The 24,870-nt window shown below is 42.2% G+C and overlaps 1 protein-coding gene across 2 annotated transcripts in view; it reads right to left on the bottom strand.

Annotated features, from left to right (window-relative positions):
* The window catches only part of BMPR1B (bone morphogenetic protein receptor type 1B), a 213,555-nt gene that overhangs the window by 106,066 nt on the left and 82,619 nt on the right, over nt 1–24,870 (bottom strand). For both annotated transcript variants that reach the window (XM_035112925.3, XM_088660495.1), the window contains one exon: nt 16,582–16,666. The gene's annotated coding sequence lies outside the window, so the exon portion shown is untranslated. The remainder of the gene's footprint in view (nt 1–16,581; nt 16,667–24,870) is intronic.

Here is a 24,870-nt window from a genome sequence, read left to right on the forward strand (position 1 = left end):
AGTGCAGTGGGTCTTTGTCCAAGGTATCTTGTTTGCACGTGATGCAGCATTGACAGTGCGCTCTGAGGAAGCTCTACAGAGACTCATCAACCGTGTTGTCCATCAGCCTGACAAAGACCAACAGGACATCACCAGCACTCCGCTCATCAGCATTGGTGACCACATGCTTGAGGTGATAGATAGTTTTGTCTACCTGGGCTTCCCACCATAACCAGCAACCTTTGTATTGACGCTGAACTGGACTAGTGTATTGGCAAGGCAGCTACGCCAAAGGCTTGCCTCTGCAAAAGGGTATGGGAGAATGAGATGCTAAGATAAAGGTCTACTTGGCTTGTGTGTTGATTATGCTGCTTTATGGAAATGTGTCATGGGCAGCTTACACTCACCAGGAACGATACCTCAATGCCTTCCATATGTGCTGTGTCAGGAAAATTTTGAGCATCACATGGGAGGACAGAGTTTCAAACAAAGATGTGCTCTCCCAAGTCCACATTCCCAGCATGTTCACACTTCTGTCTCAGGTAATGTCCCACCAAACAGAAGGTGGAAGTATCCCCAAGATATGTTATACAAGGAGCACTAGGACTATTGGCAGACCAACTCTGTATTACAAAGATTTCTGCGAACATGACATGAAGGCTGACGACATTAAATCCACCGTATGGGAATCCCTTGCAGACAACTGCAGTGCCTGGAGACAGACAGACGGGTCGTGGATCCGCAGCAGTGAGCAGCAGAGAAATGACCACTGGGAGGAATAAAGAGAGAAGAAATGCCAAGGTGCACTTGTAGCAGCAAAACCGGGTGCCTTCCTCTGCCCCAGCTGCAACAAAACATGTCTCTCCCATATTGGTTTCTACAGCCACAGCAGGCACTGTAACTTTCCAATGGTTTGACATCACCCTCAAAGGGATCACTCTTCAATTGCCTTCTGAAGCAGAAGGATGCCAGCATACACACAATTCTATTAATGTTTAATTGTTGTTTTTTAAAATTATTATATTTCTATGTTTTTAGCTGTTCTTATTTTATCTGTAAGCCAACTTGAGTCCCTGTCATGGGAAAAGGTGGGGTATAAATAAATATGCAACAGCAACATTTAGAATTCTAGGCCAAAGGCTCCTCTGTCCCCCAAAGGCCAGTGCTGAAGTGGTCAGAAAGAGGCCACAACGCCATGGAGCTCCCTTTCTCATTACTAGCAGGCTGCTTGCAACTACAGCTAACGTTCCCAATTTAGAAACACACCATAACACAACTGAATTGTCTAAGCTAATAATTTTCCACAGAGTATGGCTACATTGCACTTTTAACACTGGTTATGCAAAATGAAGGTTGTTATTTTTTCACCATTGAATAATAGACATTCAATACTGTGAAAAAAGCAAGATGGACTAATGGCCGGGCTTGATAGGAGGCAGATCCCTATGCTCCTATGCCTTCTAGCAAGAGTGCCAACCATGGATGCCCAGGGCCCTAGCACCAAAATTTGTGGGTGCCCAGCCCCTTCATGGGGAATATTGTGGGTGCTCGGGCACCCAGGGGCCCAGGGAGTTGGCGCCTATGCCTTCTAGATTCATATTGTTGTATTCTTTTTGTAATCTTGGGTAGCTTAATTGCAGGGATTCATTTGAAGAGTTCTTAGCATTGAACACAGAGACCTTCCTAAAAATAAATGCAGTATATTTGCATAAGCTTTAATGTGTGGATATTTCCAGACAGCGACAGAATGTTTAGCGTACTCGGCGATTGCAGAATAGGTGCTTAACCAGCAAACTCCTAAACAGTACAAAAACAACAGCAATAACCCGTCAAAGTTCATGAGCCCTTATTGCACATTACTTTTCATTTAAAAAAAGAGATTATACAGATGCTACTGACAAGGATTATCAAAACAGAATGGCACCACCTGCTGCCTGCAACCTCACCAATTAGTACAGAATCTGAGGTGCCAATTAACACAGAAAGGAGGGAGGGGTCAGTAAACACAGTCCGAGGCCACCATTTCATGCAGAGCACAAAGGCTGTTGCTGCTGCATTACTTTGGGATGGGGCTACTTTTATACAGAGATTGGAGGTTTCAGCTACGCTTCGGTGGCATAACATACTTCCCTGATTTTCCTCTTGCTTCTCTGATTCCTAGTCCTCTCTCTTTCTTGATTGCACCTAGAGCTAGCTGAAAGAGATTTTAGATGATTTAAATAAAAGGAAAACACGTAAGGTTGTATCCAGTTCTGTCTCCACTGATAGAGGACTCTTCGATTCGTTGGAGGAGAGGGAAGGTGGGTTTTTGTGTGTGTGTGTGTATGCAAATACCCTTCTTTTGCCTGAAATCCCTCATGTCACCTACCATGCAGTTTCAAAGTGTCCCCAACCTTCTGGAGTAAATCTGGGCTAGGCGGGTAATTTTGACTTCCCTGTTTCTGCTAATGGGAGCCATCGCTGGATAAGAGAGCCTTCCATCAGCAGTAGACACAGCCTCAAATACTATACTGAACATTTCTAAGATGGGGGAAAAACTGAATCCCTTCTCAGTTAAAGTAAAACATTCAAAAATATTTGCACAAAATCCCTAGTGTGGTTTTTAAAACAAAGTACTAAATACACTCACAACATCTTTTTACTAACACAACATCTGGAGGGCTTCCTCAACCTTGGCCCTCCAGATGTTTTGAAACTACAATTCCCACCATCCCTGACCACTGGTCCTGCTAGCTAGGGATCATGGGAGTTGTAGGCCAAAAACATCTGGAGGGCCGAGGCTGAGAAAGCCTGGCATAGAGTGTGTTTGTGTGTGTGCGCGTGCTCACACACACCACTTATTTTTCTTTAAAAAAGAGGTGGCGGAGCTCACCATTAACTTTTCCCTTGTTCTCTTTGAATGGCAATGGCGCCCACCTGAAAGGTGCTGAAGATGAGCTCTGGTGAGCTCTGGCTGAAAACAAGGTCCAGATATACATATACATAACAACAAGGGAAAATAAGTGTTTTCTATACCCTCTGGTAATTGTAGGACTAATATGACTCTGCTTCACTAATTCTTCAGTACTGCACATTCAACTGACCCACTCTAAATCATGCAGTGTAAACATTTTCTCTCTGCCTTCCTCCTCACTTCCCAGGGCTTTAAAGGACAATGAAGGGACATTTGCATCCAGTGGTTTACTTATGAATTGTTTCTCTGTATTCTATGGAGTCCTCGGAATCCAATCTGCAAAAGGGATTTTGAATTTGACCTATACACTGGATATACTACATACGTTCAGCGAGCAAAAGGTGGCCTACAACTTTGCTTTTAAAAAGTCCCACTAAAATGCCACCATTCCATGGCCTCATTTATGAAGGCTAGCACTTATTGTACTCAAGCTTCCATTAAATATGGAATTATAAAATACTACCATGTCTGAATGCATATTTTGATTACAAGATCATTTAAAATGTATGTGGAATATTAATTTCGCATACAATAATTCTCTATACTGCCAAGTTTCCGGGCAGTGTCCCAATCAAGTATTGACAAGATCCAGCCCTGCTTAGTTTAATTAAGGTTGTTGCATCGTGTACCATAGGACTATGAAGTTAGTAAGTTCCTTGGGGCAGAAAGCTGTTATTTTTGCTCAAGCAAGTCTGCACATTGATGGGACAGCAGCAACAACAGTGTTACTGCTACAGAATGGTAGAAAATCCTCCCCCCCCCTCCACCATCCCTCAGTTTCAGTATGTCAATGGTCAGGGATGATAGGAGTTGCAGTCCAGCACCTTCTGCAGGGCCAAAGGTTCCCCCATGCATGCTGCTTCCCTGTGGTGTGCTTTCATGCCATCACACTATATTTATGATGAAATGGGCCAATCACCATTCAAATATTCCAAGCCAAGTGATGTCCAAGGTTTGAAATGAAATTATCCGAAGGACACTGAAACAGGGATGCAGCAAACCCTTTGCATGGGGATGGAGCCATGCTGGAGCATAGCGATATATTGCTGCCATTTCCTCTCAATCCTGTAGCTTCGAATGTCATTCTGCAAGGAACAGCAAGTGCAAAGGTCAGGGGCCTTCTAATTCCAGCCCTGGCAGATCCTGACAGTTAGCCCCCCTAAGATTATCAATCGAGACAAAGCAGACACCTCAAAGACTCATCCTGACACACTATTTTCTAAGTATGCAACATCCACAAGGGAACACAAGGAAGGCCACATATTTCCCTAATCCCAATCCGGCATCGGTTCCACTAACAAGGCACCTCTCTATGCAATATGGTATAAAAGTTTACAGCAACACCGTGAAGCTTAAATGACTGTTAACCTCTGGATGAAACTCAGTCTATAATCACCAAGGTCTGTTTTATTATGAAGTATATGTTTATTGATGCAACAGTGAAACACAAACTTCTTTCAAGGGGTAATTATTAGCATGATTTGCACAACCTTCCAGCCAAAATCCAAGCCCACCTCATCGTTTCCTGAAGGTCATTCAACAGATGTTGAGGAAAGAAACGGCGTGCTTACATTTGCCCAGTTAAGATCAGTGTTAATACCTGCCTTTCCCCCCAAACTAAATAATTATTGCCCTGAAGGGTGATTCGTTTTATCAAATGTCAGTTCAGGCACCCTTCAGCGGCATTAAACTGAAATTCCCATTAAATTCTGAATAATTAGGAAGTTAAACTTACAGTCTTCATAATTGGTGTTGCCTCTTTTCTGAATTTACTCCGCTGTCACGTTTAAAGGCATTTAAATATAGTAGGGTCATCCCCCAAACTCATCTGCAACAGGCAACTTGTTAAAAACAATCAGCTCTAAAAGCTGAAGAAGTGTGCATACACACGAAAGCTCATACCTATGACAAACCTAGTTGGTCTCTTAGGTGCTACTGGAAGGATTTATTTTATTTTTTATTTTTTGTTCCGACTACCTCAGACCAACACGGCTACCTACCTGTAACTAGCTCTAAAAGAGTTTTCCTTCAGAAAAGGCACAGGTTTTACTTAGGTCGATTTATTTGTTATTAACAGAACAGTTCTACAGATGTGTTATTGCAATTAAAGGTAATATCTTAAACTTAGGTTCACATTTTTAAAAGAGCAAAATTATGCTGGTGATGAAGCAAATAGGCACAGATCAACTAATAACAATTTGGGAATCCCTCTTGGACTTTTCGTGGGAAGAAGTAATGAATGATTCTGAGACACACAGGCTTAAGACAAATATGGTTTAACAGAAAGTGAAGAATATGGATAATAACATGGACTGTATGTCTTAAACAATATTTCTCTTAATGTAACTGTCAAATGGAAAATCAGAAGCTTATTTTCTCCATCTCTGATGTTCATTTTCCCTTTGTTTTTTCCTCTTTCTTTTATTTTCTTCTTCTTCTCTCTCTCTTTTCCTTTTTTTCCTTCTTTCTTTTATTATGTTTGCTCTGTTTTAAGTTTGTGCAGCTATTATTTTATTATGAAAAATAATAAAAATATTATTTTTTTAAAAAAAACACGATAACCGTTTTCTAGCTCACTTGCTTCAACAGTAGCTATGTGATGCAAGTGTTATTAAAAGTTTAATTGGGCATACCGTTTTTTAAAAAATGCTCTGCTAATTATATAAATTTGCAACCAATTATTTTCTTCATGGTGAAACAAACCATCAGCAGCTGTTAAAACTCTAATGGGTGAAAGCTTTGCATCCCCCCCCCAATGGCTTTCCTTCTTCATTGGTGGAGAGAAGGATTTGTAACTGTTTACACACTCCTACTACCCTTCAATAGCTTACGAGGGCTTCAAATCCCACACTGATCTGTATATTGCAATAGGAGCCCAGGCAGAGGTTGAAAATATTTGTTTTGGCTGTAGGTTGGTGTCAAACTCAACAGCCTGTAAAAACCCATAGCCTGTAGCCCATTTTAAGACTAGCTGTGCCAGCACACAAGTTCTTAAAGAAAGGACATTAAACTGTTGCACCAATGCAATCGCAAACAAGAATCCTAATGACCCAATGCATTAATCCAAAAGGCCAGTCATTTGGACAGGTGTGGTAAGTGTGCAGAAAGGATGCATGTACTACAAGGTGCCAGGGTAGGGAAGTTGCAAGGTATTTCTGAATGGTCTGCACATGGAACCCCTGCTTGACTAAACCTACCATACTGGTAGCATCTGGGCACTGAGTGTTGGGGTGAATGTTTTACCCCACCACCACCACCACCATCATCGGAGTGAATGGCAACAATTTACTTACATAGAAAACCTGGGGGGAAAGTCAACCACCAGGATGAATGTCAAAGCTTGTACTTTCTGCTAATAAGCCACTCGAAGAATAAAGCCTAATGCTACCTGCATAGCTCCAGTCTGGCTTCTGTTTCTTGGTCATACGAAAGTGTGACAGAACACTGGCAACTTTTATAGATAGTTTCCAGACAGCTATGTCAGAATTTGAATTGTAGGTAGCATCTTCATTTTCTCTTCTAAGATGTATTATACACTAGTAAATGCAGCTGGCATGCAAGAAACAGAAACCCCCTCTCCACTGATAGATTGTTAAAAATGTGAAGGAAGGAGCACCGGCCATGTGCAGTATTCCATAGCTGCCAAGTCCGGGTCGTAAAGATCCGGGATCGGCAGCGCGCGCATGACCGATGGCGCTTTGCCCTTCTATGGGCATCAGAAAATGGCGGCGCCAGCGCCGGAAGTCGCGACTTCCGGCACCGCCATTTTCTGATGCCCATAGAAGGGCGAAGCGCCACCGGAAGTCGCATCACGCAACTTCCGGTCATGCGCGGAAGCGACTTCCGGCGCCGGCGGCACCATTTTCTGGTGCCCATAGAAGGGCAAAGCGGCACCAGAAAAATGGCCGCCGGGAAGAAGCGAATTTAAGGGAGAATGCCGGGATTTATCACCAAACGGGAGACCGCCAGGAAACAGTAAGAAAAAAGGGGTTTTCCCGGCGGATACGGGATACTTGGCAGCTATGGCAGTATTCACATCAGACTGGCTACCATGGCAAATCCTGTTCACACGTCACACTAAACCAGCCAAGGCTTAGCATGAATTTGTGAGAATATGGGCTCTGGGGAAGTATATTGCTAAGAGATATCTTAGCCCAGTGTGTAATCCATACCCAGGCTCATAGTCATGAGCCATACACCATAGGACAAACCTTGGTTGCAGACAATGATTAGTCTGTAGAGAGCTAAACCACGAGGCTTAGGTCTTGATGATACACTAAGCCAAGCCATGGCTTCGCTCAGAATAGCACAGTAGCAAATGAATGTAAGAAGAACCTGTTGATTCATGCTAAGTTCTTATGCAGCGTCCTGTTCTCACAGTGGCCAACCAGATACCTGTGGGAAGCCCCCGCAGCCCGCAAGCAGCACCTGAGTGCAAGAGCACTCTGCCCACCTGTGATTTCCAGCCACTGATATTCAGTGGAGGTAAAACACAGACCTTGTGGCTAGTAGGTGGTTACAGGCTTCTTCTCCTTGAATTTCTCTAATCCTCTTTTAAAGCCTTGGGTGCTTACACTGACCTGGTTCAGAGCTACTGCTAAGAGCCAAACCAAGGTTGAGCAAAACTGAGCAAACAAGCAGGCTATTGGAGAGGAGATTGTAGCCTTTTCACTCCCCCTAAGTGCTAAACTTCGTGGCAAATGCTAGCACAGCTCCATTCATTTCAATGGGAATCGCACACTAGAACTTCTTGCTTGGCTGTGGCAAAAAGAAATACCTCAAATAATGCAACATTTGTTCTGGTTATATTGGAGTATGCTTATTATGTATACTGGGGCCTGTCAATACGCATTGACAGTTGGGGAATGGGGGGGAAGGATATGGAATTTGCTGCTCTGGGAGTTAGTTTTTTTCTTTTTTGCTGAAGAGCAGAATAAAAATAAATAATAGAATTTCACCCAGCTGTTCATTGGGGATAAAAATGGAGCACCTGGAGACTCCTTGCCAGATGCCTCTAGATAGGAAATATATTCAGAGTATTATATTGGTTTATACAAGTAATATAGAGAACAATGGAGTAAAGGTTTCAGATATTGAGATGGCCTTAAAATCATCATGCCATTCCTCTGAATAGTTCAGCATATGTTTGTTACTAAAGCAGCCAGATGTAGTACTGAGAGGAGATAAACTTAATCCTTTAAGTATTGGGTCTCTTTATTACACATGATTTATGATAGCCTTGAATTAAAAACAAAACCAAACCATATTGCATTTGCAGTATGGTCACTGGCGAACAAACAGATAGTATATGTACCACTGTACCATGAAAAATACACTGTACCTAGAATTGTTCTAATTTAAACTTAGTCTTTTCTGCCCTGATGTATTAAACAACAACTTGGTTCCTATAGCGACCCTGCAATACCTGTATATGATCAGATTTATGCCAGTAATTGCCAGCAAAACCAATATATCAAATGAAACTCAAATGCACTTTGTGCGTGTGTGTTTGGTGGCTGATTCTAATGAGCAGAAACAGAATCCGGCAACAGCTGTCAACAGAGAGATATTTTAATAGACAGCAGCAAATACATCCCACGAGGGCTTCGAACTGAATTATCCAAGTTCCAAACTGTGCTTTGCAGAAACAACTTTTCTTTTGGCTACTTCCAATTCTACCAACACTAGCTGCTATAAACTCTCCTGCTCCCTCAAATGATCCTGCCCAAGCTACCTTGCTGCCCCGTAGACTTAGAACAACAGCGTTTTTTCCTTAAAGGCAAGCTCTTCAGTGATGCCCATGGTTTAACTCCCTTGCCCCTATATTTCAGGCCCTGGCCTAGCTCTGAGACTGGGTGAAGCTGAGATCCAGTTCAGGTGTGGAGGACAGGACCAGAAGAGCAACAGGCATGGTCACTGGACAGGCTGGAGGTCAGGGGTCAGGTCAGACAGGTGAGAATCAAATGGTCAGAAGACAGACCAAACTCAAGTCAGGCAGAAGATCAGTTCCTAAAGCAGCAGTGGAAGACTGAGGGGCCAGAAGCAGGTGCCAAAGGCAGGCAAGCAGGTGACTAAGGCAGGGGTCAGCAACCTAAGGCCCATGGGCTGGAAGTGGCCCACGGAGGTTGTTTGACCAGCCCACGAGCACGGCGTGGGGACTCGCTTCCGTGGTGCTGAAAATTGTGTCTGCGCAGACGCTAAAAATCGCATCTGCGCACGTGCAGACGTTGAAAATCACAGGCATGCGCGATCCAGCCCACGGAGGGATCTCCGCAGGAACAATCCGACCCAGGCAAGATAAACCTTGCTGACCCCTGATCTAAGGCAAAGAAACCCAGCAGGAGAGAGAGGGGGGAAGCAGAAGCAAAACTTGGGGTTTGGAGGACAAAATTATACAAGCAGGTACTGGACAGGCTATGTCAATTTCTCTGCCTTAATTTATCCTTCAAGCTCAATTATCTGAAAAATGGCATTACAGTGGAAACTTGGTTTATGAACACCTCGGTTTACGAATTTTCGGTTTACGAACGCTGCGGACCCATCTGGAACGGATTAATTCACTTTCCATTACTTTCAATGGGAAAGTTCGCTTCAGTTTATGAACGCTTCAGTTTATGAACAGACTTCTGGAACCAATTGTGGGAGGCAACAGCTATTAACATTTATTTTGAAAAAACAAAACAAAACCCAGAACGGTCAACTTTGACTAAAAGTTCAGGGCAATGCACTGGATGGATTGAGATGTGACAGCCCTTCTATACTTAACCCCTGCCTGATCACAATGACATGATCTCTGTCTAGACTCTAGAGACGCAAGGCTGACATAGGAGAACACTGAAAGATGTTTGGCTCTGACAAAAGAAAACCCTGATACACTTGCCACAAAACCAACTAGAGTAAAAATCCTCACTAACAATACACTATACTCAGGGAATCATGCCATTTCCAAAGGAATCAGGCCATCTCCAAAGCTATGTTAACCATGTTACAGCAGGTGTTTCAACCTTTTCAGACCAAAGACCCACTTTTAACCCAAACAGGAATTTGGGGACCCATTTGTTAATCTTTTGTCATAAATTTGCACCTAATCCAAGCACCTAATTATTCTCTGAACATTAATTTGGGATGAAGTTTAATCTTATTAACCCATGCATTATATGCCTTAAGGCTTATTTTTAGATTTTTGATACGGCAATTTCTCTCAAACCTTTGGAGAAGATGGGCATGAAAATATTTTTCCCCTGTACTCCTCCAAAAATAAATGAATAAAAATAAGAGTTGTTTTTTTTAAAAAAAAAGTTAAGACCCTAAAAAATGTTCGTCTGATCTAAGGTTGCTTTTATCTGTTAAGGATATAGCGTTATGCAGCACCTTAAAAACTAACAAATTTATTATGCTACAACATTTTTGCAATCTACAGTTTACTTTATTCTAGTCCACAAAGCTTGTGCCATCATAAATGTGTTAAGCCTTTATCATGCCACAAAACACAGTGTTGCTTTTGCTGCAACAGACGAACAGAGCTACCCTGCTTGAATATGTAATTAGGAATTATTTTTATGTAGGTTATTACAAGCACAAGATACAAGTGGCCTGGCAATGTGTCTCCTGCTCACCCCCCCAAAAGTATTTTTATTTGTCAAGATTCCTATAATGACTAGCATATCCACAATGAAAAAAAGGCCAAGGGGCGTAGAAAAACTGCCGCTTTCAATTTTATTTTATTTATTTTTTTACTCCTGGGTCTACAAAAATAAAAAGACATACCGGTAGTTTCCTTTTCTAATTCTAGCCACAAGAGGGAGTATGCAGAATTTGTTTAAGCCTCAAATAAATGTATACACTTTGCTTAATCGTATTTTTGTTTTCAGGAGGGTCAGAGAAATGTCACCAAGTCAAAAAATTATTTTGGTTTTAAAATTAGCCTACAATCCAAAGCATATTCAATCTCCATCAAAATCTCATTTGCAAAGCAGCAGAAGCAAAATGCAAGACAGAGTAAAACAGCAAAATAGAGGGGCCTGCAAGAAGACCCACAAGCACATCCCTGAGTTGAAACCCCAACGACATACCCACTTGGCCGCATGACACACTGCTCTTAAAACTAAATGATCTTGCAGCGCAGCTTGGGAAGCCCCTGTTCAGAGGTGAAGTAAGAGGAACCACAACACTCATGAAAGCCCATGTAGGCTCACAAAGAAGCTTTGTGGATCACTGTTGAAGTCTATATGCTCAGGGTGCTAGAGGTCTTACATAGAAACGCTTGAGCTGGACTTGTGTAAACAGCAAAGGCAGCATTCTCTTGGGGATGGCATTTTGCTTTCGCACTGGTATTGATTTGTTAAGCCACCAGGATGGCCCACTGGTTGGCTAGGAGGCAGAAGAGGATTTAAAAACCAAAAACAGAGCACATTTGGAGCCAGTCATGAATTCTAGCCCTCCACCCACCCACCCATGACCAGACTGGATATAAGAGACTGCCTTGTACTGAGTCAGCCTATTCATCTATCTAGACTGACCATTCATCCATCTAACTGACAGGAAAGCTCCCCAAGGGCCCAGAGGGAGCGGTCTTTCCCATTCCTGTCTCCCAAGATAATTTTGATGGATGAACACTGGGCCCTGAAAATCGATGCTCTGTCTCTCTGCCACCAAGCACCAGTGGGCCTTAATGCACAGTGGTTTGGCCTAGAAGCTGAGACCTGGGTTCAAATCCCTACAGAAACAGGAGGCTCATTAGGTAACTATGGGCCAGTTACGATAGTTAGGAGGAAGGAAATGGGGAGCAGGAAGTGGGGAGCAGAGGAGCCTTGAGGTTCCTGGAGGAAAGGTGGGGTACAAATGAAATATAATAGAATTAAATTAATTAAATGACATTGAAAATTAATCTACATTTTGTGGAGTTGCTGCTCACACCTATCTGTTGTTGTTGGCATCTGTCTGTTTTGGGAGACAATGGAGGAGTGTGCCCTTGGTGGTTAAGTCAACCTGTTGGAAGGTTGCAGTGCCTGCTGCAGCTGTAGGGACTGATACAGGAGAGACATGTTTTGTTGCAGCAGGGGCAGATGAAAGCATGTGGTTGTGCTGTTGCAGATGCACCACGGCGTCTCTGCACTCCTCCCAGCAGTCATTCCTCCTCTGGTCACTGCAATGGATACATGACCTGACTATCTGTCTCCAGGCACCGTGGTTGTCTGCAATGGTTGATGCTGCCAGCCTTCATGTTACTTTTGGACATCTATGCAATGCAATATTGGTCTGCCAATGGGTCTGGTGCCTGAAGCCAGCCCCCCGTAAGTACGTCCTTGGGGATCCTGCCATCTTCCATCCTGTAGACATGACCAAGCCAACATAGACGCCACTGAGACAGAAGTGCAAATATGCTGGGAATGTGGGCTTAGGAGAGCACACATTTGTCTGAAACTGCCCTGCCGTGAGATTCCCCCCATCTGGGAATATTATTTTTAAAGCAAGGAAGACTCAAAGGGATTCTAGACTAATAGGCTGCCCTTGGAAAGATCCCCCCATCTGTCATCACTGACAGATGTTTAACTCTACATGGTTGAGATGAAAGGAGGCTCCGATGAGATGAAAAGGAAATGCCACACAAAATGTCCCTGCAGAACAGATAGGCTCCAGGTGGCTTAACCCAAAGGTATTTCCAACATGGTGCACATTGGCCTGTTTCTTGCATGCCCCTTTTGTGGCATGAAATAACCAGCAGTGTCTGGGGGAACCAGTGGATCTGCCTGCTTAGAAGTTCATCAAATCCAACATTACCCCATCTAAAAAAAACCCTCAGTATTATCTAATATAACAACAGCCCACTATTTTCAGAAACCTTGTCAGAATAGAAAAATAACTCCATTAGCACTATCTCCCTAAATTTTAATTAACAATGTGGAAAATGGCAGCAACTCTTCCTTTAAGACCCATACTTGTTTCTACGTCTTCTCCCTCCCCACTCATACCACCCTTTCCATTCTTCATTTAGCTATTCCTTTAGCTACTGTATTTCACAACCTGGATCCAAAGAAGGAGCTTGCAATTCCTCAAAGGCTTCCCATTAATAGCTAACCAGGCCGCTCACTTTGTAATGAGATTCATTATAAATCTGGGGGCAGGCTGGGGGTAGAGATTCAATAGCCTTCAAAAGGTTTTAGCAGAACTCTGTGTCCCAGGTCGCTCTGCTTCCTCCAGCCTACCACTTGACTTGCCAAACTTGATTTACCAGCAGAGTGCCGACAATAAACATGTAAATCACATTTCAAAAGATTAGTAAATGTCAATAGCCATGCAAGTGACTGAGATAGGAAGGCACAAAATGGAATACAGGTATTTCTTGTATGAACAGCACACAACTATATTTGGTCGTTTGTCATAGCTTGTTAATTAGCAATGCAGTTTAGAAAAAAACCCCAAAAATGACAGCTGAGAAGGCTAAGGGCATTATATAATCGCTGGGAAGGTAGGCATAGCCAGCTAACCATTATGGATGCTGATATGCAATTTTCCAAGTCGAGGCACAGGGACAATGTGCTTGTTAATTAAAAGTCATACTTTACACTTTAGACTTCAGGGAGTAGGGTCATATGCAATAATAAATAGCGGCAATTCGCTGGATTATTTCAGTTTTCAACAAAAGGTCCTGCCTCAGTGCTCTGGCACCAAGCAAAGGCTATGCTGACATATGGTCTTATAGTAACATGATCTGGACCATGAAGGATATAGAAAAATTAGTATAGCTAGACCCCTGCTGAGATAGAAGGCTATTCTCAAGGGGTGATTTATCATAAACAAGCCAAAGCCCTAGTCTCACCAGGGTACTCACACTTTAAACAAGAAAAGCTGCCCTGCCAATTCTGTCTTCCTGGTTGCCTGTGTGAACTGAACACCTGAAGAACATAAAAATCCCGCTCCTTCCTCACTCACCTATGCTGCACCTTGAGAAGCAAACAGATTGGACAGTATTTCAAAAGCGAACAGAGGTGGCTTTTGTGTCACATTAAAGCTCAAATATAATGCCTGGCTTAACAGCTAGGGGAAAGTCATGAAAACGGAATAAATTGCCATGTGAATGCAGCCTTACAGACCCTTAGAAAAGAAATATTTAATCTCCCTTCATTCCTCAAAACAAAGCAATACTTGCATGCAGAGCAAATGACAGGCACAAAATTCAGGAAAGGCATACTTACCAGCTCCAGCCTTAGAGCTATGCACAGTGACAACAGAAGTAGCACCATTTGAACAGTCTGGTTTGAGGTTTCTTAAATCTCAATTTACAGATAAAAATAGCCTTCACTACATGGAATCTTTCTTATCAGACCAAACTAACTAGTTATCACCCCCTCACTCCGGCCAATGATCCAGGGTGAACATTTTGTTGTTCTCTTCTCCAACCCACATATCAGCTCACTTTAAACTGCACAGATTATAATCTACAACTGGCATGGTATGGAATAATTTATTTTGTGTATTTGGTATTGTCAACAACATACCGTATGTATGTGAATATGCATTTGCGTGTGCGCATCAATCACACTCCTAATATCAATCAATATCGGAACAACGAAACAATCAAACAAAATAAACACAAGAAATGCAGCTCTCATTTCTAGTATGCATACAGTCACAAAAACATTCTATAATTTAAGCATAGCAAAACGAAACGAGAGAAGCCCTCTAATTATAGGATATCCACAATGCGCTCAATATTGCGAGACCCAACATCATTCTGCATGCATAAACTTAGGAAAATGTAAACAAATTGCAATAATTTATCAATAACTGAGTTGCATTCATCAATCCTGCTTTTACTAGGTACAGTCACTGTAAGCTCTGTTCACAATCACTTGATGCCAAACTTGCTGAAGCTCTTCTCCCAACAAAATATGGTAGACATTTCCCTGTCCTGAGTGAATAACCCCCAACCTATTCCCACTTTACACTGCAAGCATTTTCTGTTTGAACTGTCCAAGTCCAGCTTTGGTTTATCAATCATAGCTTGCCCGAGGTGACCTACCAAGGGCCATACTATAAATGATGTCTACATTTAGCATGCACGGGTTTTGCTTTATTTAAGTGCAAATTGCATCAGCCAGCGAGTGTGGGTGGATGTGATCAGTAACTGGAACAGAGCGAACGTGGAGAGGGGCTTTTACTTTTCCCTCCCAGCAGTGGTGTTAAAGCTAGCTAACATTTGGTCCTAAGTTTATCACTTCTATGTGAGATTTGAAAGAGTGGTTTTGTAGCTCACCCTCTTCAGTCACTACACAGCACCACCTTTCAGATGCGGGAACCATGTTGCCTGAAACTGGACATGATGCACATTTCTAACAGGGAAGATGCACAAGCTTCCCTTTGGCTACATATAGCAGAACCATGAAAACAACAAGTTCAAATCACTTCTGCTTCTCCTCCTTAAAGAAACAAATATGCGCTGTGACAAATGGAAACTGAAGATAAATTTCTCAAAAGTATATTATTCCTTAAGAGAGCATTTTCTATACTTATGCATGCTGTTGTTGGAAGGAAAGGACTTTAAAACAATCACACACACACCCTTTTCCAACTATTATTTCTTTCTGGGTTTTTCTAATGTATACCCCGAATAATGTACATAGAAACTGCATGCATGGTAAACAGATTCCAAAGGTTATAAGTACACATTGCACTATACTGTATATGAAATTTAATTTCCTTCTATTAGCCTAGAAATGTATATTCATTGCATAATCCTGGAAAAAAAACACGTTTTATGTCTTGCAAAGACCCTTGCTATCGGCTATTCTCCCACTCCTGCAGTGTCAAATTGTACAAGCAGGCTTGACAGACAACACGAGACAGTAGAAACCACACATGGCAAAAGCAGACTCATTTGTTTAAACCTGGCTTCACCCCACTCATGTATGAAAATGGGGAGGTATGTGTTTGAACTTTAAAAGAAAAGGAGAACCAGAACCCTCCTTGTGACTTGCATCCATCACTTACTTCTTTGAAGATCTTTCACTGACATGTTTCTACCTACTGTGAATTTACTGGAGTTTGGCTGGGAAGAAAAGTACCTGGTGAGAATACTGTGGATAGATAAAGGTTTAGCGCCGTACCTTACCTGTGTCACATTGGCATTAGAAATCAGAGCTACGCAGCACATACATTATGGAGCAAAGAGGCCACCAATACATATAGTCTGAACACTACAAGCATGCAGACATTGACTCCAACCCTTTGCTCTCTTTTTTTTAATTTAACTCTAGACTGTTTAAAAGAGGTGTTAGAAGATGTATATAAACTACTTGCAGGTGCACCCACACATATTCAGGTAAATGACTTGTCAAGATGGATACTTGAAAGCAGAAAATTGCAAATTACACATAAGTAAATGTGTGTTTTTAAAAGATGAGTGCTTTTACTCATGATATGGAGTCATGTCCTCTTTTCAAGTGCCTTGATGAGCACACGACTAAGGTTCCTCCACCTTCATATGATTTATTTGCAAAGGCAGCCACACTCACAACAACAGTCGTAACTCAACGGACAGTGGTAGCCACTGACCACAGGGCTTCTGCTTATTGCTGCACAGCTCTCAAAAGGGCACAGCATGCAGCAAGGGCGATGTGAAAGGTGAAACTGAAAGAGCAGTTACATACCTTTAGAATCCTTCCTTTGCCCCAGAATTCTCCTTCGTCATTGGAACAAGACTTCTAAGATTCACCATTGAAAAGCAGTTTAAACCTGGTAAGTGAAAACAACAGCACTTTAGATGTTTGCATTTGTAAATAAAATTAATTAAAAGAGAAATGCAAAACTCTGCTGCAAATCCAAGCTTCCTTTCAGCCCATGCTTACTCTTATTTCCCTTCTGCATATGTCTCTCTCTCTCTCTCTCTCTCTCTCTCTCTCTCTCTCTCTCTCTCTCTCTCTCTCTCTCCCACTTTCTAGAATTGCTACGTAGTGGTCTATAAATATTGGCCCCGACACTTGACTGCTCCTTTACTTGCTCATGGCACAGGTCTGTGTTACTGTACACCATGGTATTACTGGGCTGGAGTCCTCAGCTGCTCAGACAAAGCCATGAATTGGCTCCTACCCTGCAGCTCTTTGCCTGCCTGGAAATACCATTTTGCTGCCAGCTTTACAGATGCTGTGGGCCTTTCCTGGAGGCTCGGATCAGGCACAGAAGGGTAATTATGAGGCTTGTCTGAAGAAACAGAGCTTTCTCCAAGCAGGTGGAAAAGCCGGAGGAAGGAGGAAGGGGGAAAAGGAGGAGGGAACAACTACCTTTGTTTTGGCGAAATTGCCTGATCTCCAACCCCCTTTATGGCTTTACATATCTAAATATTATTCAATTAGGATCATTAAATTTAATTACTGTGTAATATGGATGTCAAAAAATTTCTGGAAGAGCATTCTTTAAAAGCAGCTTCTTAAAGAGGAAAAATGTGCTTCCTAAGTGTTTTAAAGAGCATGCAGACTTTCTGAATGGCAGCAAGACACAATGGCAGAGAATATAATAGACTTGGTAACAAATCCAGTGCAACCATATTTAAGAATATCAGCCACAGAAACCCAAAGCGTTTAGAGCTACGGAAGACCGGTTAATAGCAAGTGCTAACTGTGTAACAAGACAGACAAAAATGCACATTGAATTTGGAAAACTGACAGATTCATTCAGTGGGATTTAATCCCAGGTTAAGCATGCATATCAGGGATTGCACCCTCCAGAAGTTGTTCACTATAACTCCCATGATCCCCAACCCGTGAGGCCAATGAACAAGCATGATGGGAGTTGTAGACCCAAACATCTAGAAGGCACCTTGTTGGTGTATATGATTGAAACCTGTCAGTCTGGCCCAGCGCTTCTAGTCATTTCCATTACCATCACATGAACCTGTCCTGCAAATCTACATGGTTTTTTTGCGCAGTGACCTGGCTTCACAGAATCACAGATTTGTAGAGTTGGAAGGGGCTGTAAGGGCCATAACCCCTTGCAATTTAGGAATGCCTCTATTTGTTCCATCATTTGTTCCATTTGGCCTCCATTTGTTCCATGATGTGGTCAGACTGAGGGAAACATCTTGAAGTTACTCTGAAACTGCAAGACATATGCATCCCCTATTTCTCCCTGTGCAGGAAAGGATTCAGGGGTCAGTGTATTGAAGCTGTCTTGTACTTGTTTCATCCTGCCTAGTACTTTCAGTTCTTCTTGGCAGAGATCCTGCAGCGTCTGACAGAGATCTCTTTCACCTCCTAGCCGATCGTTTTTTTAACTGGAGATGCCAAGGATGGAACCTGGGACCTTTTGTATCTAAAACATGCATCTCCTGCATTCAGAGGGAATTATTTGGGTCAATTCACACTGGGGAAGGGAACCCATGGGCCTCCAGGTGATACTGTGCTACAACTCACATCATCTCTGACCATTGGCCATGTTGGCTCAGACTGATGACATCTGGAATCCAACAACATCAGGGCAGTATAATGTTGGCAATCCCTGGCCGAGATTAGGGATGGGATAGGAAAATGCTTCTAATAGAATTTTTTAAACTGTGAACAGTGTTTCTCCACTGCCAAAAATAACATCCTAAGTAGGCCTTGCTTTCACTGAAGCCAGCATTGGCAACATTTCTGTTTACTTTTGCATTGCAATTAGCTCGTTAGTGGTTTATAGTAGTAATTGGCAATCTTCTAACGAATTCCAATAATTACATTATTTATGAATTATCAAATTCATCTATGAATACTACTCAATGGCTCCACTGGAAAGCAACTGTAAGACTAAAAATGTACATTTTTAATAATAATAATAATTATTATTATTATTTATACCCCACCCATCTGGGTTTTCCCAGCCACTCTGGGCAGCTCCCAATAGAATATTAAAAACAAGATAAATATAAATACATCAAACATTAAAAACTTCCCTAAACAGGGCTGCCTTCCGATGTTTTCTAAAAGTCAGGTAGTTGTTTATTTCCTTGACATCTGATGGGAAAGCGTTCAACAGGGCGGGCGCCACTACTGAGAAGGGCCTCTGCCTGGTTCCCTGTAACCTCACTTCTCGCAATGAGGGAACCATCAGAAGGCCCTCAGCACTGGACCTCAGTGTCCAGGATGAACGATGGTGGTGGAGATGCCCCTTCAGGTATACTGGGCCAAGGCTATTTAGGGCTTAACATCACACATATCAGGTTTAGTTAAAAGCAACTTTTTTTACTGGTTATGATACTGCCTGCATTCACAACACTAAAGTAACATTAAATGGGCAACAAGCTACATATGAACCAGGAATCACAGCTACATAGTATTTTCCTATGTACCTTTTGGAGAGGCACCATAACTGAGTGTTAGAACACATGCTGTGCATGCTGGACACTCTATAAGCGGTAGATCACATGGAAAAGCATTTGTGTCATGCACTTGAGATCCTGTTGTTTTGGGCAAGGTAAGTACACTTGTAAAAACCCTTTACAATGAAGTTTGTCTGGTTCCACCAAACTTCAACGGGAATGAATCAGTAGAGGTTAAGTATTTTTTTTGCTAAACTACGATGTAAAAAGTGTTGTTGTAATATCAAAGTGATATTCATAAACTTTATGGGAGTCTTTCTATAACATATTAAAGTAACTTCACCTCAACAAACTACAGTAACCAAAAGTAAGATGTAGAGGAAGTAGCATCAGGCAATTATTTCTACTTTTTCAATCAGTAACTACAATATTATTGTTAAAGGATCAAGGCATAAATTCCAAGCTGCTCCTGGCTGATCGCTTCATCTGAAAGCTGCTAGTTCTCAGCCTCTTTCTCATAGGTGCTCTCATCTTCTTTGAATGGCTTCTGCTTCCTCTTTTATCAATGTACTCAGCTCTCTGTTGGCTGTGTTGCCCCAGCAACAGGGCCAGTAGCATTCTGGAAGCCAGGGGTCTTATGCTGGGCATGCTCTGCCTTCATGCTCGTAGCGAATAATGCTTCTGACTACCAGCTGCAGGCAACCATGGGAGTGGAGGACAGGCTACTATTGTGGTCAGGTCCTGCTTGTGGGTTTCTGACATGAATCTGGGTGGCCACTGTGAGAATAGGTCGCTAGACTAGATGGCCCAGAGGCCTGTTCCAGCAGACTATTCTTCTGTTCTTATCTGTATGCCTTCTCTTAAAGCAGGCATGGCCAAACTTGGCCCTCCAGCTGTTTTGGGACTACAATTCCCATCATCCCTGATCACTGGTCCTGTTAGCTAGGGATGATGGGAGTTGTAGTCCAAAAACAGCTGGAGGGCCAAGTTTGGCCATGCCTGCCTTAAAGCATCCTTCACCAATCTGGTACCATCCAGATGTTTTGGACTACAACACCCATCATTTGTGCTGGCTGAGGGTGCTGGGAGTTGCAATTCAAACCAGATTGGCAAAGGCCGTCTTAAAGAGATGGAATAATAGGCTCAAAACTGTTAACTATAAATTACATGCGTTCTATGAACAATATAATACTGAATCATGACTAGCAAATAAACTAAAAGTTTCCCTCAATTATTGGCTGTCAGAGAGTTTGTCTACCTTCCATCATCCCAGGACCACATGTTGTTAGTTGACAATATCTGTAATTATTTTGCTTATTCAGTTATAGTTACAATGTAGCCTATTCTGTATGGTCAGGGTTGGAATTCAAACATTCAATTATCATTGTCCTGAAGATCAACCCAGTCCAATTGTGGAATTGAATGTTCACATACCCAAGCAGAAGCACTCAAAACTGTTCTGATCAGCCAGCCCTCAGAAAAACCCAACACACACACACACACACACACACACACACACACACACACACACACAAATCATGCATGATTTACAGTTATGGCATCTGAATTACTGGAAGCTACATGTGCTCAAAACTTAATCTTGACTACAGCCAAGCAAAAAAGCGACATTTAAATAGCAAATGTGATTCAGTATAAGCAATTGTACAGCAATGCATACTGAAATCCTAACTTCACTCACACCATTATGGGGTCTGAACTAGCAGCGACTACCAGGAAAGTGATCTTGGGGTCTTAGTGAATACCTCAGTTAAAATGTTGAGCTTGTGTGCAGCAGCTGTTAAAAGTTCTGTGTTAAAGATCATTAGGAAAGGGTTCGAAATTAAAACTGACAACATCATAATGTTATTATACAAATTTATGCTGTGACTACACTTAGAGTACTATGTATGGGCCTTAGGAAGTATCCCCCTCCCCAAGCTAATATTTTAAAAATACCACAAATTAAAAGCCAACATAAATTAGGGGCACCAAACCCTAAACTCTTCTGGTAGTACGCAACATAATAAACACTACACTCCAAGCAACTTCGGACATTAATGATAGGTGCAAATGCAGGAAGTGCAAATGAGTCGCACTTCCTGTATCCATGCATATCTTTAACGTCCAAAACTGCTCTCAACACCATGGGTCTGAAACCCTGGGCTCTTTGTTTAGACAAAATGATCGTGCAGTAGTGTTACATTCCTCACAAACTAATGAGGGCATGAAAAATATAGGTAATGTGTGAGTTTACTCTTTATGAGCAAGGCCATTGGGAACTGTGGCATTCAGCAAAAAGGGATTACAGGGGTAAAGGGTGCAAGTAAATCTCAGTATGCAGTATAGCCTGTTGAAGGACTATTATTAACTGTTTTCTGCCTTCCCATTTTATGAGCATGCTGTTGCTATTTAAGCACCAAGTTGCTTACCTTTGACTCTAAGAGTCTTTGTTTTCACATAATAAATACTTTAGGGTTCTGGGACTAGACAGGAAGATAATACATGACTCCAAAAGACTTCTACTGTTGACAGATCATTGTAGGTGCTTATTCATTATTAGCTGCAAAACTATTGACTGAACACTTAATAAATACATGGGGCTTTTTTAGCCATAGCGTCAGTACAGTGTAACTTCTGAGGAAACCTAGGAAACTCTTGAGCTTGGGAGTTTTCAGTTCACCTCTTCATCCTTGCAAAATTAACAAATGCTGAATAAAAAAAGACAAGAGTGCTACCAGTACTTAGATCATATTTCAGCAATGAAATATAAGACATCTAATATTTGCAATATTTGAAAGAACAGCATGTTGAAGTGGTTCCATGATTACTGATTGCACATATAGAGGGTTGTATCCAATGCTGCATGAGCTGCTAAAGAACTTCTCTTTCTCCCCACACACATGCCCCCCCCATCTGCCCCAGAGAGTTCCGCAATGCTCTGGAGCAGATTCTGAAGGTCTTGAAGGAGGGCTGGAGAGGAAAGAAAGTTCTGTTGCGCAAGCAGAATGCCGTTGTGTGAGCAGAACAGCAGCAGTGGATACAACCCAGAAGTCTTTCATCCTTCTCAGAACATTCAAGATTTATCGAAGTCCAACATCTATGTTGGCAGGAATTAGCCTAGTTGGGCTGCACCAATAAAGCTGCCAGATTCTTAAATGGATTCACACATCAGAAATCACCACAGTGGGAAATAATTAGTGCTGCTGTTGGCGAAGCATGCTTGTGGCTTCTATGATTAACTACCATCACTGCCTTAGCAAATCGTCCTTCCAGGCTGAAATAGATGTTATGCCAATCTAACACAAGTACTGCAAGTATCTTTCCAGTTGTTGAGTTAGGTTGGCCAAGGAGCATACAGCAAAGCTTGTTTTGTGTTTTCCCACTGACTTTCATAAGACCTTCCATGACCTTCTTTAATGTGATGTGACAGCAACCAGCATCCTCTGTGAAATAATAGTCAATGGCGGTAGAGTGGTTTAGGAAAGTCACAAGCTAAATGTGCCTGCCATTTCCCCATAGCAGGGCAGTTATGGTGTCCATTGGGAATGGTAATTATGAATTTTGGAGCAAAGTGGCATCAGAACATTGATTATACACAAGATCCACTTCATTGACCCTCTATTTTAATCTGGTAATCACCAGTTGACCAAACTGCGGGAGGCAGTGCAAGACAGGAGTGCCTGGCGTGCTATGGTCCATGGGGTCACGAAGAGTCGGACACGACTAAACGACTAAACAACAACAAATCACCAGTTAAGTGTTTGTGTGTGTGTGTGTGTGTGTGCGCACACACACACACACACACACACACACATGTATTCATGTGCTTGAGAGAGAGAGATGCAATTTCACTCAAAGCCTCACTCAGGTGTTGTTGTTGTTGTTGTTTAGTCGTTTAGTCGTGTCCGACTCTTCGTGACCCCATGGACCATAGCACGCCAGGCACTCCTGTCTTGCACTGCCTCCCGCAGTTTGGTCAAACTCATGTTCGTAGCTTCGAGAACACTGTCCAACCATCTTGTCCAACCATCTTGTCCAACCATCTTGTCCAACCATCTTGTCCTCTGTCGTCCCCTTCTCCTAGTGCCCTCAATCTTTCCCAACATCAGGGTCTTTTCCAAGGATTCTTCTCTTCTCATGAGGTGGCCAAAGTATTGGAGCCTCAGCTTCACGATCTGTCCTTCCAGGGAGCACTCAGGGCTGATTTCCTTAAGAATGGATAGGTTTGATCTTCTAGCAGTCCATGGGACTCTCAAGAGTCTCCTCCAGCACCTCCAGCACCATAATTCACTCAGGTAGTTCATTTTATTAGAGATTTGATGCCCACCAACAGTTGCATGCCTGCCTGCTTGCTCTCCTAGCTACATAATTTTGTCGCGAAGTCACCGGACTCATAGCTGAGGGCAGGGAGGAAAAAGAAACAATGATATGCTATGAATGCACATCACTTAAAAGCAGACTAAACATTTCAGTTAGCATCAAATTCTTTCTAGGCACATATTGCCAGCCAGGCAGTAAAAGTTGTACTCATTTGCAAGACTGAAATAAGGTACTAATTAAGACCCAGAATCCAGGTTAACCCACTAAAGAGCAGCAATGTTCTTGAACAGATATAATTCGGTTTTCTTTGCTGCCTTCTCATTGCAATTCAAGTTTTGCCAAGTTTTAAAGCTCACCACCAAGAAATATATACACAAGACATGCTTTTACAAGACAATCTTCATTTAAGGGATCTGTGCCTGAGTTCTGATATTTGTAATTCTAATATAAATTACCATGGAAACAATACTAGTGTTGTCTTAATGGGTGGAGATCTATGCAGATCACACATGCACATTTAACTCTTGACAAGTGCAACATAAAGTGGAAAAGATCTATCAGAGATCAAACATCAGAGACACAGGTTTCAGAGCCCCTGAGACACATCAGTCAGCTGAAACTTGCCAAACGTTGAGTAATTAGGTCATGCACATGCATGCAAGAAAGTCTTTTATGTACTGAATAAGATTTTTATAAAGAAAAATAAAGGTGGAAGTCATGAGAAGGCAAAGATAAAGTGGTGTGTGGGTGCAATTCCTCCCACAGATTTGATAAAAGGTGAGAAAAGGTTACTTTTGAATTCCTTTGAAAAGAAACAAAGAGAGATGCTTCTCATTTAGAAAAGAGAAGGAGCAAAGACAAACATTCCAAACTGTAAAAAGAATGCAGCTTCTGAGACTTCACCTTAGAAAGACCAGGTTGGACAAACCCGTTTGAAGATGAAAATATAGTTGGGAAGTCAGTGGACATGAATGCTTGTAAATAGCAAGATGAAAGAGGCTTTACAAAGCAGGATCATAGAATTTTATACTTGGAAAGGAACAGGCATGACTTTTGCAATAACACCCCTGGCAGAGGGCTATGCAGCCACTGCTAAAATATGTCTAGTGTGAAATAGAACCTACCACCTTCTGAGTTAGGTTGTTCCACTGTGTGTGAAATAGGCTCCTACCTAGGAAGCTCCTCCTAACATTTAGCCAAAATCTGTTTCCTTCTTATTTCTCCTTGTTGATTCTAGTCATGCACTCAGGAACAATAGAGGGGACAAGTCTGCTCTGTCTTCTACTGACAGCTATTACGTCTGCCTTTAAATCTTTACTTCACTCAAATA

The sequence above is a fragment of the Zootoca vivipara genome, chromosome Z1 (assembly GCF_965207765.1).
Source record: "Zootoca vivipara chromosome Z1, rZooViv2.hap1.1, whole genome shotgun sequence".
Taxonomy (NCBI): Eukaryota; Metazoa; Chordata; class Lepidosauria; order Squamata; family Lacertidae; genus Zootoca; species Zootoca vivipara.